At 46.0% G+C, this 9,604-nt stretch overlaps 1 long non-coding RNA gene across 1 annotated transcript in view; it reads right to left on the reverse strand.

Annotated features, from left to right (window-relative positions):
• The window catches only part of LOC146857351 (uncharacterized), a 29,475-nt gene extending 23,512 nt beyond the window's left edge, over positions 1-5,963 (reverse strand). The window contains exons 1-2 of the long non-coding RNA XR_014979892.1: positions 5,886-5,963; positions 5,247-5,341 (exon numbers count right to left, since the gene is read on the reverse strand). This is a non-coding gene — a long non-coding RNA (uncharacterized LOC146857351). The remainder of the gene's footprint in view (positions 1-5,246; positions 5,342-5,885) is intronic.
• Between the last annotated feature and the right edge of the window lie 3,641 nt (positions 5,964-9,604).

Raw genomic sequence — 9,604 nt, forward strand, 5'->3', positions numbered from 1 at the left:
AGTTGATCCTGAAGTACCAAGCACCCTTCTTCACTCTCTGAGCAGGCAGGCATCTGGGCTCTAAGCAGGCCCATAGCTTCTCCAGCAAGTTGCACAGACTTCAGGTGACGTCTCCTCACCTGTAGGAGATTGACTGTCCTGAAGACACCAGCCAAGTTCTCTGCTGGGTACTTTCTTGCTTGATCATGAAGAACTTGGAATTGGAAAAAGTAGGGTTGTTTACGTCCCACATTTATAAGGATTTTCCAGACAGATTATGGGGATCCACTGTCAAAGGTCTTGGAACTGGTACAAGGTGGTTCCATTTCAAATGTCATTTCCTGGCTGTAGTGCAGACACATCCTTTGTGCATAGTGATGCTCTCAGAGCAGGTATTGATTGTGCTGGGTTAAAAAAGGAGCATCCAAACATGGACATGATGAAAAGTGAAGCCTCTGTACCTTCCTGGCGTTAGCCTTCCTGAAGTAGCAGTCAGGGAAAGACAAAAGAAATCAAGAAGCGTCCTCACCTTTAGTAAAAGAATCTCTCCACCTCTCCCATACTGTTCACCAAATGGCAATGCTCAGGAAAAACTGACCAGCAATCCTTTGTCAAAAGGTTGTCATAGACTATCAAAAGGTAGCGATGTCGACATCCTCCCTCAATTTAGCATTTAGATTTGTACACTGTAGACAGAAATGCAGGCAATATTCTTCTTCTCTCTAGAGAATCTGTTCCTACCCTCCCTTTGGTGTCATGCTAAACCATGCAATCCAAAATGGATCCCACTGGTCTCAGCAATCATACTTTCACAACACACAGATTCTTGCTACCACAAATCTGCCACACATCCACCATGCATACACCTACTCAACACGAACACTAAGGGTATATTCACAAGAAACTATCGCCGAGTCAACGGCACTTTATCGCAGCCAAAGTTGCGATAAAAATACCTCCCCATTCACAAGCCGGTATAAACAGCCCACAGCACCAGTTTACCCGCGATAGAAGCCGCAAAAAACATTGCCACAGAGGCCCCCCGCAACTATCGCTAATGAGATGGAGAGTGGGCATACCCGTGCCAAAAGCTGCGACAACATCACACCTTAACATTCTCAACGACCAGACAGAACTGCGATAAAAACACAAAACAGTCAATCAGGCGCATTAGCATCAGGAAATCTACACCTGCTCTGACCTGGTGTAAAGTTGGACGGCAGTCTGCACCACAAAAGGGAGGCAAGCACAGGGCCACATCAGAAGGGCAACAGATGCCATGGAGCCACCCATCATGCAGCCCGGACATACAAGAGGGCCACAACACCCACTGACACCACCCCAGGACCACAACCCACACCTGGAACCCCCCCCGGACCACCACAGACACAGCGCAGACAAAGACAGCAGGCCCCAGGAAGCGCACCAGCCGCATAGATCCAACCTCTGACAATGTCACCATCCACCACAGGCTGAAAGGGACAACCACCCCACGCATCACAAGTTCAACCATCATCGCTCAACAGGCCTATGGCACCAACATCCCACCCCACACCAAGCTGCTGCCCTGGCACCCCCAACCAACACCGCCAGAGTTGAAGGAGTCCCACTGCCAGCCACATCCAAGTCCCTCACACCTGTCCTGGACATCACCAACACCCTGGTACCCCAGTCTCCATACGTACAACACAATGCGCAGGTCATGCTGAAGACCAAGCAAGGATCATACGCCATAGCAGGAGGCACGCACATGTTGGGGGCAATCCACAGCACACATGCCCCACCTCTGCCCCCTGGTGACACAGCACACAATCACCGCAACAGAAAGCACACGTCCCACCCCAATGTGCGGGCAACAACAGAATACCGTGGAACCTCCAACAATGTCGCCTCCAAATACACAGCCAGTGTGCATGATTCCTCCATCCTCCGACAGTCCATCATCAACCAGAGCTCCCAGGATGGCACCAAGGGAAATGCACAGCCCCTTGGAAAGTTCCAAATGAACACCCCACTCACCTCATCTCCCCAACCATGCAAATCACAACTCTGGCAATGCACACATCACAAAATCACAAACAACATGCACAACAACATGCCCACCCACCAGACATGACAGAACAACTCACAATGGTCACCTGGCCAAGCCGTGAATATGAGCCGTCAACGGCATGGCACCTCAGCCACACAACAGCCGAATGTGGGGAGAGGTGGCAAACAGGCATGTGTGAAGGATGCAGTAGTACCATGATTGGGAAAGTACACAATGCCAAGAGTGGCAGAGATGTGCTGGACAGACCGCAGTATGCAGCACACACCCATATCCATGGTGACATACACCTCTGGTGTATGGAGTGTAGTGGACGCAACCATGTCACCACAGCCAGTGGGGGACCTCACGGAAATCTTGCCTATTATGCCCCCCTAAGGGTGACCGGAGTGGGATGTCCCGGCGTATGCCACGTCAGCATAGGGGTGTGAATAAGTAGCACGTAGCCCTGGGCGTGCTCCTCTTCCGGAAAGCCCAACATCTCTACCAGGACAGCACCTCACACCACGCCACGAGGCAGACGCCGTCCTCGTGAGCGGAGTTGCCTGTGACGCTGTGCGCCTGCCAGACCATGAACACGTCAAGTTCGCCCCTGCACAGCCAGGCCTCACTGGTCAAGGAGGGCTCACCATGTTCCGGCTCAAGCTCCAGGCCCGAGTCCCGCAACCTTGGCAGCCTCCTCAGACCATCACGGCCTCCACGACAAGAACCCGCTTTAGTCCTTTTTCGTTGACATTCTCTACTGCCGCCTCAGGCCTACTCCTCAGCCCAGTAGGTCCCATGTCTGAAACTGTGTCCTGAGTCACGATTGGCAGTGACCCCAAATCTGGGCCACCGGCAACAGCACCAGACTCCCTTCGATCAGTGAGGCATAGTTCCATATGGGCTTCTTGCGACACGTGGTGCCACTAACCCTGTTCAATACCAGCCTGCGACCCGTGGTGCCACTAACCCTGTTCAACACCAGCCGGCGACACGTGGTGCCACTAACCCTGTTCAACACCAGCCAGCGACATGTGGTGCCACTAACCCTGTTTAATGTCAGCCGGCGACACGTGGTGCCACTAACCCTGTTCAACTCCAGCTGGCGACACATGGATGAGGGACCAGGACTACCCTGTGGACCAGTAGGTCCCACATCCAGCACCGAGGCGCAAATCACGAATGGCAGAGTCCACACCAGTGGTTGCATGGAGAGAAGTAAGAGGAAGATGCGGCACAGTCCGGACGAAACCCGGGTCACTTACATGGAGGTGTCCCAACACCTGGTGCCACTGAACCTGAACTACGCAGGACGGTGGGGCCATCCAACCGATGCCTGCGACACTCGGTGAATGGGCTGTGCTGACCGCTGCCTCAGGCCTACACCACGGTCAGGTAGGTCACACATTTGGAACTGAGTCTGGATTACACCATGGCAGTGAACACCATTTAAGGCATGGGACAAGTCACTATACTCACTTTGATGTGGTGCCAACAAGTCTGTGCATGGCATCACAACCACACATGTCTGTGGCCCTACGTGGACTACTGCCCTCGGCCTACGCTGCGCACGAGTGGGTCACAGATTTTGAACTGAACATCGGTTATTCAAAAGGCAGAATACATGTCAACGCACGCACAGAGAGGCATAAGAGGATGATGCGTTGCAGTCCGGAGGGAACAAGATCATTGTTACGGAGGTGATCGAACACTACCGACAACTGCCCTTGTGTCACTAACTCTGTGCCTCGCCAACCAACGACACGTGGCTGTGGGCCACTGCTGACCACTGCCTCCGGCCTACACTGCGGTCCAGTAGGTCACAGAGTCTTCATTTTGCAATGACTGAGTTCATATCAGCGTACCGGCATCATCGCAGACAGCATCCCCTCTCAGCCCCGGTGCCACTAAGTCTGTTCCCCGACAATCATGGACACTCTCTGGTCAAACTTTGGTGGCGTCTGAGTCTATGGACTAGAGGGAAGTTTTCATCCTCATGTAGCTGATACCTAATTGGTGGTGGCAACGAGGCTGTTGCATTCCACTCCTCCATTTGCTGCATCTGGATAAAATCAAACCTTTCAGCGTCATGATTACAAAAGTTGATAACCGAGCAAAATGGCTCAATAGTAAAGCACAAATTAAAGTCCAAATTTCGATTCAGTGATGTAGTCTTCTTTAATTCAAGCTGTTCATATCTTTATCTCTTATTCCAATATAAGATCTTCAAAGTGTGCCTTCAAGCCACGTGTTTCGTCCTGACAATTATAAGTCATGGTCTTCATCAGGGCTAGAGACAAAAGAAATAACTCAATTGGGGACATATTTCCAAGTGTAGTACAATGGATACATATGATGGATTTATACTGTGTTCATCCCATGCATACTCAGAAGAGCTGGAGAGTTATAAGGTGGTGGAACAACCACATCATTAGTACACTGCAAACGAAAATAGAGCAAGAGGAAAAACCAGAGGGAAAGATTATCTAAGTATTATAAAGGTCAGAAAAGAAGGAAAAGAAAAGGAAGTAAAAGTTAGAAATGTGATCCCACACCACGAAGGAAACAAAGAGAAATCTAAAAGGAAATAACCTAATATGTATATATTGCGTGTCCCATAATATGGATAAAAAAAGGGAAAAGAAAGAGAAGGGAAAAAAGGAAAACAATAAAAAATGAAAAGAAATATAATATCCCATGCTCAATATTGAAACATATGACCTCACAGAGGAAGGAAGAAACCGAAAATATTGAGACTTATATCAAATTGAGGACGTACCAAAGGGAAAATTAACCGTGCAACCACAGAAGTGAAGATCACTCTATATTGGTAAGAAGCACTTACCAAGATCATAAGGTCGATTATTGAAAAAGTAGAATACAGTTTGAAGAAGGCTCAAGCGCAACCTTTATGGTCCTAAAAAATCAGAGTACAATATAGAATAAATACTTGTTATCAACGACTACAATCTTGCAGGCTCAATAATATGTGGCCAATATAACTTGGTCCTCTCACCAAGTTCTTCATCACAAAATAATATATATATGAAAAGGAATATAGTAACCCTTAAATTCTCAACGATCATTAATCAATGTACGTTAACGAAAACCTGAGCAGAAAAAATTAGAGTTACTATAAGTGAGAGGAAGTGCCACCACTTCCTCAAATATCAGAGGCTACTAATAAGTATTAAACATGTAGTGAATATAAATGTATAGTAAACAGAAGACATACCTAATATAATAATGCACTTTCCTTCCATAGGTTCAATCAAAGTTTATCTCTGCTTATATCTCTGAACTCTCAGGTTAAAATATTAACCTCGCATCCTAAAACAAGAGAGGAAATAATCTTAAGCTAAAATTGTTAGAGGAAAAATACTAGCAGCAAAGGCAAGAGAAGAACGGAGAACAGACCAGGTGGGTTACTAACAATAAGGCTAAATAAACATCTATACCACAACCAAAATAATAATGATAAATATCTAAAGGAGACTATATAAAAAGAAAAGTGAGCACTAATAAAAAACGGAAATTCCAAACGGTGCTAACTGTCTATACACTGTTGATAAATATTCTAAACTAGTCTATATTCAAAAAACGCGTAGTACAAAACCTGGCTCAATCACATCAGAGTAAAAGGGACATATATCTTCAGGAAAATAAACTCAGGCAGACGCTATTGAGGATGGAAGATGTTAGTGGAATATGCTCCACTAATTGTATATTGTCACACTCTCATATGAAAGTGAAAAGCTAGTAGCGGGAATTGGAGAGGGCTGAATATTTAACAGTCTTACCCTGATTTCTATAAAATTATATATAGTAAATCCCTGTAAACTCACTAGTAGTTATTCAACGGTGCGGCACTCACCTTCAGACAGCATAGCCGGGCCCTCAATCCAGACCTCTCGTGACGGTGTTGGCGTGTATAATGCGCGCCATCTTAGAATGGGATTAAATAGCTACATGAAAGAGTAGAGGACGGACTACATAGGTGCTGAGTAAAGCTACCAATAGGCGCCATATTGGAAAGGTAAATGGGCCCGTTTCAGAAAAAATGAAAATAATCTCGAGCTTCAGTAGGTCTCTCCCAAAATAACGTATAAGCATTAATCTCTAGACTAATAAGAGGCTGCTGTTTTATCGTATGTTATTTAAATTAAGGCAATTCGTAAAATATCATAATATAAACTTCATGTAATATAAAGAAATATAATCAGCGTGCGTAATATTAAAGTCGATAGAAGAATAGTTAAGTGGCTAAATCGTCTAAAGGCAATTGATGCCGGTTTAAGGTAGCTAAAGACGCCAAGTTATGTATGTCAGTTACCATCATGTATAATTGGATATAAACTAGCTTTGTATCAAGGAGAAAGAGTGATTTAATAGGCAGATAGAGAGTCGCAAGGTAGCGTCATGTGATGTTAGTCAATCAAGCAAGGTTAGAACATAGTCACAAGCAAGAGACAAAAGGAAAACTAGATATAATAAAAGACAAGGACTGAAAGGGATAAATTAATCAAACCGAAGTTAAAGACAAAATCAAATACAAGATAAACATTAAGAGCGAATTGCCATATTCAAGGTCATTTCACAATATTGCATCGTTCTCATGTTCATAATCCTCATTGTAAGACAGACACTAAAAGGCATTGTCATCATTTCAGCGTCATGCCCTGGAGGACACCTTCCACTGTTCCCCGATAGCCTCCGCAACATACACCTCGGACATTGATGGTGACCCGCTCAGGTCGCATGGCCCATCTGACTGCACCGCAAGTCATCGTCCCGTGGCTGGGTGCCTGTGCTGGCCGCTGTGCATCCGGGGCCACTAACTCTGTGCTGGTCAGGTCCTGGACCCCTTCTTCTGAGATATTGGATGGCCCCTGAAGCGTTGGCCTTGGGGTCATCAATGCCATTTCTCTGTGGCCCTGCGCTGTATGCAGCCTCTGGGCCCAACAGCATCCCACCAGAGCTCACACACCAAATCGAGTCCTGACCGGCCCGGACGTTGCATCACCGCAGGAGGCACACGCCACCAACGCAAGGACCATGTCCAACAGCCATCTGCCAGAGTCAAAACAGTGGTCCTGACAGACTTGCGGAGTTTCTCAGACCTGTCGTGGAAGCCATCATCGGCCTGATACCCTGGTCAGCAATCCAGGTGCCAGTGACTGCTACTGTCCGCTACTGATTGAGTTTTGAGCTGTGGAGGGTTTGTGCCTGGTTTAGGTAGTCACGTCATGCCAGCGCCTCTTGGCCTCCTGGATTGGCCTCCTGGGCACTCTGACTACAATCCAGGTGGTCTGCTAGTGGGTCAGTTGCTGGTAGTGTTCTGTCACCTCCGTGACGCTGGTCTTGTTTTCCTGCGGTCTGCACCCTGTCTTCCTCTTCTTCTTGGCCTTCCCCGACCCTGTTGTTCCTTGCTGGTAGTTTGTGGGGGTTGTGGGGTTCGAGTTGGCCCCAGTGCTGTGTCAGGGTGCATCCATGTTGCTACGCGCTTTGGATTGTTTTTGGTGTGTTTTTTCTGTGGTTTTTATGGTGCATTGTTCCGCCAGACGCGTGGGATTTGCAGGCCTGTGGCTGGTTTTCGCTACTTTTTGTACCGCGGTTGGCCTCATCGCATGTTTTTCTGTGTTTGCGTATTGCATTTATGCGGCGTGGCGTTGATTTTCACGCAGAGATTTGGCAGGTTATCTGGTTACTATCGCATGCTACCGCCTTGTTGTGAATTCCACGTTGGCACAGGGTTATTTTCAAGCGATAGGCTGCGATATTGAAATTTGCGTTACGTTACTCTTGCGGTAGTTATCACACGTTCTTGTGAATATACCCCTAAGTTTCATAGCAAGGGTCTTGGTGTTACATTGCATTTGAACTTTACATGAGTGGGGCTGGTAGGCTGCAGTACTCTGAAGAAGAAAAAGATCTGATCTGGACAATCATTCTCCAAATAGTTGGTATGTTAGCACCAAAGCTCTCTGTTAATAACCAGTCCCATGTAGTCACAGAGGGTACACTTGGTGCACTCCTTCCAGGTCATAGAATACGCTCTGGACCATGGCTTTAGCATTGAAATGGTTAGGTCCCAGTGCACACGCTGTACTAGTATGCTATCTGACTTACTAAATAAGTTAGGATATCAGTTTCATATACAGTCAGGCCACTCAGTACAGTGAAACACACCCACTTACCATGCAGGGGTCATTCGAGACCCAGCAAACACAAAGTGCACTTTAAGGTAGTAGGTTTTGAGCAGAGAAGGAAAGGCTTCCTACACTACATAACTATTTGCTGCTCATTGTTTAAGTTGCAGCTCTTCCGGATTTCCCAGTTATTCAACTCTTTTTGAAGTTTTTACCTGTTTCCATGTATTGTTTTATATACAGAAGGCTGATCTTGTTTTGAGGACGCCTTCATTTTTTTAAAAAGAAATTGACATCAAAAGTTGGAAGAAGTTCACTTTGCATATCCAGGATGTCAACAAAGAATCAATCTGAAACGAACTTTGCAAAAACCAACAGGATTTTCTTGCTTTTTAAGTAAATGTGATTATGCGGTTATGTGCATATTTTGTTGTGTTATGTTTAGGTGCAAATACAGAAAAGACACACATAGGAACCCACATGTACACAGACCACAACCAGGAGTGAATATACACGCAAAATTCATATTTAAAGACACATTTAAATCTAAGCAAATCCCATGTGGACACATGTAGTCACAGGTCGATGTTGTTTAGAAGCATGGTTGGATGGTAGGATGACTGTGTGGGTGTACACAAGGATAAATAGGTGGTTGGGTGGCTGCACATAATGCTGGGTGACAAGATTGATAGGTTTAATTGAATGAATGAATGTAGAGTTGGATGGATGAAAGGTTATGGCTTGATGGATGAATGCATATGTAGAAGGATGTGTATTTGAGTGAGGGTAGATGATTGATGCATACTGTACTACTCGCATGACCAAATTCTACCTTGCAACATGCAGCCAACACCCATGTGTGGCCATTTTGTCAATGTCACAAAAAAATAGGCTCAAAAACATATTTAAGTGCAAATTCCCATTTATGTTCAAACTTACATAAGGTACAACATCAACAGGAATGTGGAGATGCTTTATGATGAAAAAAGACATTTAGGAGAAAGTACCACATTTAGATGCTGTTAGATCTGACAGTCTTAGGGTGGTCTTCCCCCAACTTTTTGCCTTCGTCCTCCACTTTTCTGACCTCGTTTTTGCTGGTATTAGGACTCTGAGTACTTTACCACTGCTGACCAGTGCTAGAGTGATCGTGCTCTCTCCCCTAAACATGGAAATATTAGTTAATCCCCAATTGGCATATTTAATTAATACATGTGCCCAGACAGGGCCTTAAATGCTACTAGTCGGTCTGCAGCACTGATTGTGCTTACATAGCCCTTTAACTATGTCCCAGGCCTGTCATTGCAGCGCCTGTACGTGCAGTTTACACTGTCATGTCGACCTGGCTAAATAAACCTTTTTCTAGGCCCAAACCTTCTATTTTTTTTACAGATAAGTCTCCCCTAAGGTAGGCCCTGGACAAACCAGAGGGCAGGGTGCAATC

Source organism: Triturus cristatus, chromosome 3_2 (assembly GCF_964204655.1).
Source record: "Triturus cristatus chromosome 3_2, aTriCri1.1, whole genome shotgun sequence".
In the NCBI taxonomy this organism is placed as follows: domain Eukaryota; kingdom Metazoa; phylum Chordata; class Amphibia; order Caudata; family Salamandridae; genus Triturus; species Triturus cristatus.